The sequence below is a fragment of the Emydura macquarii genome, unplaced genomic scaffold (assembly GCF_026122565.2).
Source record: "Emydura macquarii macquarii isolate MOO-44397 ecotype Brisbane River unplaced genomic scaffold, CSIRO-AGI_Emac_v2 contig_2205, whole genome shotgun sequence".
NCBI classification, from domain to species: domain Eukaryota; kingdom Metazoa; phylum Chordata; order Testudines; family Chelidae; genus Emydura; species Emydura macquarii.
In genome coordinates, this window is record NW_027132342.1 from 35,275,147 (window position 1) to 35,282,482 (window position 7,336).

Sequence of the window (7,336 nt, forward strand, 5' to 3'; positions counted from 1 at the left end):
TTAATTAAAAAAACTGTATTGTTCATATTCAGAAAGCTGATTTGAAATCCACTGCATTTCTCTTTTAATGCGGATGTAATGTATCTTATTAATCCTAACAGTAACATGATATGACAAGGATTACCTCAAAAGCATGACTAAGTCATGAGTTAGCCAAATATATTTGTGACACAGTGCTGGGAATCAACAGCTAAATCAGCACTCTGGTCAGGTAAACACCAATTGATGCCTCCCAGGGTAGGCCTGACAGGGCCTAATTGGTAGATCAGAATGGGCTGGGAGAGGACTAATGAGCAAATTGGCCCATTAACACAGGAAGATAAGAAGGGGGGAAAGAAAAAGAAAGGGCCTGGAATGATCTGACTAGAATGAGTCCTCTCCTCCACAGAGAATTGAGAAGAAACTGACACTGTAAATAATAGGGTAAGTGGATCAGTAAGGTGGTGGGAAGAGCAAATATAAATAAACTGCCCTAGAGTGTTTTAACAAGTGGAGATCTCCAAGTCTGCATAGATAGAGCAGACTTGGGATGTTTCTCTGTCGCAGTGTCAAAGGGAATACATTTAGTTTTTCCTGACAGATAACAACACTGAATATATATTCATATGTATGGTAATAAATTGTAGAGATAGGAATTTGAAATAGGAAAGTGTATTTTTATTGCTGTTCTATGCTTGCAAAAATAAGGCATCTGACGAGGAAGGATTCAGCCATGCTCTCTCTACCTCTGTTGTCATAGGAACAATTTCTAGGTGATAAATAGCTTTCTAACATCAATACTTAACAACATTTTCAGCAAGATGGGAGAACCTGAACAAGCTGTGAAGAAATAGGAAAGCTAGAAAGTCAGAGCACAGCATATGAAAGCATCCCAGTTGTAGCATGAACAGAATGACCAAGGGAAGATACCTTTTATGAAATACAAACTACAGTCCCAGATGTAACCAGCTTCCAGATTCTAATGCAAAATTTAAAATATTAGGTAGTTTTAAAAAAATAAAATAAAATTCAGTAGCTTCAGTAAAAGGTGTATTAAAAAGTTCATTCATTAAATAGTAAGTAGAATTACAGCGTAAGCAATCCTTCTCAAGATCCACAAAATAGAAGGCAATGTGATGTCATTTTTAGCCTTCTTCAATTTCTATGGATACTAAAACCCAAGTCTACAGTCTGATCAATATATCTATTTTATATATAGAATGAATAAATGCATAAATAATGTTTCTTTCTGTAGATCATTCTAATTTGCTATATTATGTGAACTGGAAATGAGGTAGAGCATATTTACCTGTTAATCGCTTTAGGGAAAATTTCCTTTCTTTTTAAAGTCTATACATAGTAGCAATAAAGAAATGGGGAGAACTCCCTGCTTACTTCACTCGTGGCCTCCTAGTGCAAGAGGAGAACCACCCCTCTGGACCTGATCTTTTCTGTGTGCTCTGCAGCAGGGAGAGGCAAAGATACTGACCTGAATTCTCAGTTGTACTGAGATCCCTTTACATTGCTAGGGTGGTGTAAAGGACTCTTAGCATAAGTGAGAATTCAGGCTTGTATCCTCAAAAAAAAAAAAAAAAAAAAAAAAATCATCTACGTTAGAGACCTTTGGTGTTTACAAAACCACTTGGAACATTTTCAAAACATTTCATGTCCACACACAATCACTTAACCATCAAAAATATCATCACTCTTGTATGAGTTCAGAGCAAGTCTTATAGCCATACTGGAATGATACAGAAACAATTCATTTGAATCTGCGTCAGTTTGGAGGAGAGGTGCAGGCAGTGCAGCTGTACCAGATCAGCTCATTTTTTTTCCCTGCACAATTCCCTATAACAATTTGAATAAATAAGAGTTTAGTAGTCCAGCCTCCAGTTCTATAAAGTGTGTTGCTGTGAGCATTTCTGTCATTCACTGTTAAATTAGAGCTGTTTGATTAACATGCTATGCTTCCTGTATCCTTTTAATTCCTGTCTTGCTTTCCGCTATTGCTGGGATTTTAAGAGTTGAGGCTTGATTTAAAAATAATCAAGGGGTTGTGTGTGTAACAGTATAGGGGTGTGTGTGTGTGTGTGTGTGTGTGTGTACATTTATTTAGATACATGTTTTCTCAATGAATATGCTGTACAGTAAAAGGAGCAGTTTATTTGGGTTGTTTCATCTGAGTATTTTTTTCTGGTTCTAATCTGTTATTTCCCAATTGCAGAATTTCTCCTTTAGTAACTGGGTCTAGGTAGTTTCTAAATTGTAGATTTATATAGAAATTCCAAGAAGAAGGTAGATTAAATTTAAAGTTCAAATTTCAATAGTATTATGCCTTAGGAACAAAATTTTCAATGGTCAGTAGTTCTTTGGCCTCCTAGTTTTTAAAGTTAATATCATCTTGTCCTTGGGGTAAACCTAGTAGCCCACATATGCAGCAGAGAAGAGTTTAGAAAAGGCACCAGGAAGTCAGTCTATATGTACGTAGCTAGAATGCTAGCCACAGTTGCAGCACCTCTGTAAGTTGTTTTCTTACTAGAGATCCAGTTTAGTTTTGAAACTTGGAATCCTCTTGTGTTATTATCCAGAATGTGTATGTTGCATGAAACATTACCCAAGTTTAGTAAAGCTCATCTTGTGGACACAGGAGCAATGAGGCCTACCTGGTTTTAAAAAGACATCTGCCCTGCCCCCTGAAGTTCAAGGAAGACTTTGACAAAGGACACAGGGGTAGTGTCTGCAGGAAATCACTGACTCCCACTCCCCAGACATTGTGGCACCTGGCATGAATTAGGCCTGCCTAAGCTTAGCACTTCCCTCAAAGCTTTAGGTAAGACAAGATATGTGTAGGCTTCTGTGTTAATGTACCCCCTTTTTCTTTGATTGTTATATTCCAGGGATAAATAAATACTTTGTTTTGAAGAAGCTGTTCCAAGTCCCAGCATTAATCTACAGGTCAGAGCTCCTGAAAGCAAGTCTCTTGCAAGTGCCAAACCCACCTGGATCTGTTGAAGAAACGTGCCTAGTAATCAGGAGTGCTGCAGCCTAGGGATCTGGTCTGAGTGGGAGAAGAATGGGATCTGTCCCAGCTTAGGGCCTGGCCTTTGAAAGGGTGCACTCAGGAGAGACTGAAGAGGGGTCAAAAGTCCATTTTTCTCTGTAACCATTGCACATACATTGAATAGCATGCTGATGGAAAAGTGAGTAGATTGCTCCATCTTTAACTATGACCATTTAATAACCAAAGACCCCATCATTAAAGTTACCCCAGAACAATTAACCACACAGTAATACTCTACTACTGGTTCCTAATTGATTGACAATAGTAAAATATAGCATGCTATCAGATAATCCCAGCCTCCTTTTTTAAATACTATTATATTTTTTAAGAGGGAGCTTTTGAAGTGTTATGAAGTTTGCTTATGTTTTTAAAATTAATCAATTATCCATAGAAAAATCTGAATTATGCCATAAATTGGTTGTGTTAGTCATGACTCAGATAGATAGGTAAAACTGTATCCTTGAGTGAAAATAGAAACTTGAAGTTTTCCTATTTAGTGGTCTGAGAGGATGTTCAGGGAGATAGCTACATGAAATGAATATAAATGGTATTTCAGATAGGCTGCCTTACTTAATATGCATAGGATGAAATCCTAACCCTGGTTGAAGTCAAGGGCAAAATTCCCATCGACTTCAATGGGGCTAGGATTCATCCATACTCTGTAGACCAACAGTTCCCAACCTGGGGCACATGACCCCCTTAGGGGCATGCCAAAGATTACAGGGCGTCTGTGAGGCTTCAGTAACTTTGAGGTCATTTAACCCCCCTGAGTCCGCTGCTGGCTGGGCACAGCAGCCCCAAGTACCGCACCCAGCTGGAATGGAGGAGCAGCCCCCCCAACCCCACACTTGCACGGGGGGCCTGCAGTACCCCAGCCAGCCCACGAGCACCTGCTGCCTCCATTACCTTCAGTCCACGAGGGAGGGGAAGAGGCAGAGCCACACGGGGCTGCACCAGAGAAGGCTTGGCTTCTTACTCAGGTCAGAGTAATTTATTATCTAGGTAGTTTAGTGTTAATTATAATATAGCTTCATTATGTGTTTACAGAGATTATATATGTTTATGAGGATGTGGCCCAACTGTGTGTTGGGCGGCTGCTAACCTACAACCATTAGGTTGGTTTCCTGCTTGTTTTCCCAACAGCCTGACATTAAGCAAGACCGTCACATTTATACAGTGTCTAATACCCCATATACAGTAAGTTCACCTCACTGACCAGGTCACATACAGTATTCATACAATTATTATATATTGGTATGCTTAGATTATTACTTAGCAGCTCCACATCCACCCCAGCCCTATATGGAAAAGTGTGGCTGCTTTCAGTCATTAGGCTGTCATAAAACTGTGACAGCAGATGTTCTATTAACATAAAATCAGAGAAACACAGTACATACCAATGGGATTCTGGGCTGGTGACTGCAGTCATCTGTGTAAGTCTGTGGTTTGCAATTTTTTTTTCATTTGAGGACCCCTTAAAAAATGTTGAATGGAAGTGCAGACCCCTTTGGAAATTCAACCTGTGGTCCGCAGACCCCTGCCATAGAAGTCTTAAAAAGAAAACTGACTCAACAGAATTCAACTGTAAATGTTGCATGTGCTTGGCATGGTGTTTGACAAAGCATGAGAAAGGGTGCTAAACTGTGGGCTTCTATGGTAATAACATGTCTGGGTTTTGACCTATAGGTGGGGGCATTTACATACTTTTTGATTCATCAGAAAAGAGGAATGCCTTGTCTGGGATCTGAAATTTTATTTGCATAGTCATCTTTCGCAGACCCTTTAGAAATAGCCTACAGTCCCCCAGGGATCTGCAGACCACAGGTTGAAAACTAATGGTGTAAATTATGCAGCTCCTGGTATGTGCTTATGCTAGTCCTGCACTAGGGTTAAGCTGATTTTTTTGTGGCCCAGTCATGGGCTGGCTGGCCTTTTAAGGCAAGCTGGGTTTAGCCTGGCCTGTGACCTAGCAACCCCAGGAATAATTAGTGACAGTATTTGAACCTGTTCAGAAGACTTAATTATAGTGATTGAGCCCAGCTGCCAGGGGAAAGGAGGAAAGACTATTGGAGGAGACTATTGCCAGGGGAAAGGAGGAAAGAGTTGAGAAGTCAGTAGGAGGATCCAGGAGAGAGGTGCTTCTCTGGGAAAGTCCAGGGAAGTCAGGCTAGAAGGGACCCATGCAGAGCAGAGCAGGCTGCTATGGGGGATGCCCTAAGCTAGGGCCTGCAAGGAGCTCTTCAAGGGATGCTGCCAGAGTCCAGAGGAGTGGGAGAATTCTGCTAAGAGACGGTAGCATAGCAGATGATCTGCAGGGCCCTCGCGTAAGGGTCAAGATGCAGAGAACTGCAGTGTGGCCCAAGAGGGGCATTTACTTTGGACTTACAGTTGGACCTTTTTGTTTCCCCAGAAAGCGGGAGTGGGGTTGAACTTTTATGAGCTGGAGCTGGAGGGCCGGGCCACAGAATACTCAAAGAATACATCTCCACTGTGATTTAAAAAACAAACCCCATGGCACTGAGTCTCAGCACTCAGGTTGGTTGGTTTGGGCTCTCAAGGCTCAGGCTGCAGGGCTATAAAATTGCAGAGTAGATGTTCAGGCCTGGAGTGGGGCCTGGGCTCTGACTTCCTGAAAAGGAGTCCTGTCAGCCCAAGTCAGCTGACCGAGCCACGGCCATGCCACGCCACTGGTTTTATGGCATTGTAGGTGTACCCAGGAGACAGACACGTCATCCCAGAGTAGATGCAGCAGCCAAAGAAGGGTTCAAAAGACAGATTCCTGCAATGCTGCCTCCAAGCATGAGGGGGCACTTCCAAAGGTGAGTGTGGCCCATAACAGGCCCCATTACAATGATATTGTAAGGGGTCACTGCAGAGCCTGAAATTGTGCCCTGCAACAGCATTACTTAAAAAATAAAAAAGACTGGTAAAAGTCCTTTAATATTCAAATAAATCAATGACAGAATCATGTAGGAAAAAAACCCTTTTGTTTCTGCAGCTCATAATACAACATTATTCTTAGTTACATGTGAGTAACTGGCTTAATGGCAGGAAGAATTATACCAGGTTAAATTTATAATCTTATATAAAGCAGATAAGTTCACACTGACTTTTAAGCAAGAACAGGTGATTGTGGCAGCATTATTAATTTTCATAAAGTCAAGATTTGACATAAACATAGAACGGAACAAGTAAAATAGTGTTAAGGCATGAATCATGCAGCTGAGTTAACAGTAAAAGGAAACAGATGAAATATTTATCATGGTAATGTGCCCTTCATGATTCATCTGCATTCCGAAAAACAAAATATGTGAATGATTAGACAATGGCAGGTAAGTGTTAGAGGGCAGAGTGATGGAAAATATTAAACTTAAAAATATTCTGAGCCATTCATTAATTTAAAGGTAACCTGTTGGTTTTCTGGTTATCAGAGATGTAAGCATATGTTTTTGTTTCAATAGAAAAACACCTCCTACTACCTGGATGCCAGTCCATCAGGCTTGAATGATGTGATGGAGGAAATTATGATTTAGGGCTTGATCCTATACACACTATTACAGTGATCTCAGTGGGATTCTATACATGAAGGAGGTTACTCACTTGCTGCTTGCAGGACTGTACCCTAAAACTGAACAGCTGTAATAGCTAAGCCTTCAAGCAAATCTCATTAAAAACAGTTTGTCATACTAGGTCTGATTAATTTGGGGAATATCAGTTCCTGATTTTTAAAATAAAGCTTAACTCTATATAGAGCATGTGTAGCTCTGACTTAGAGGCCAGCTGCACAGATAGCAATTTTTCCAGTATTTACATATTTATTTCAATAGTGCCAACCCAAAAATTCAAAAATCAAGAGCCTGGCTGACAAATCATAAAATGTATTTTTAAAAGATTTCATGTTTTTGGTCTTGTCTGATTTCTTTTTAATCCACCTGCTCATCCCTGTTCATGTGACAATTCAAATGGTTCCTGCCCTCTCAAATCTATTGTAACATGATTTTGGTGCCTGCTGCAGGTCTTCTTAGAAGACTCAGCCACGAGGAAGGCCCCGTTGTACAAACCCAAAGTAAGAGGGAGTCCCTGTATTGAACAACTTACAGCAAAACAGAGTTGAGTTTGTGGGAACTACTAAACATCCTATAGTGATTAAAAGTTGTTCCCCCTCTGCTGAGGTGGGCTGTAGTCAAACTGATGACCTACAGGGGAAGGGCTCTGTAGCCTATCAGCAATCCCCTGAGGCCTCCTGTTCCTTGTAAGTGGAAACAACTTTTACAAGTGTCCATCTAAGTCTTTGTG

The 7,336-nt window shown here is 40.7% G+C and overlaps 1 long non-coding RNA gene across 1 annotated transcript; it reads left to right on the forward strand.

The window, feature by feature from the left end:
• The first annotated feature begins 353 nt into the window (after positions 1–353).
• LOC137160554 (uncharacterized) lies at positions 354–6,842 on the forward strand. The gene is made up of 3 exons (XR_010921924.1): positions 354–423; positions 2,877–3,179; positions 6,502–6,842. It is a non-coding gene; the product is annotated as an uncharacterized lncRNA (long non-coding RNA).
• Positions 6,843–7,336: the final 494 nt, after the last annotated feature.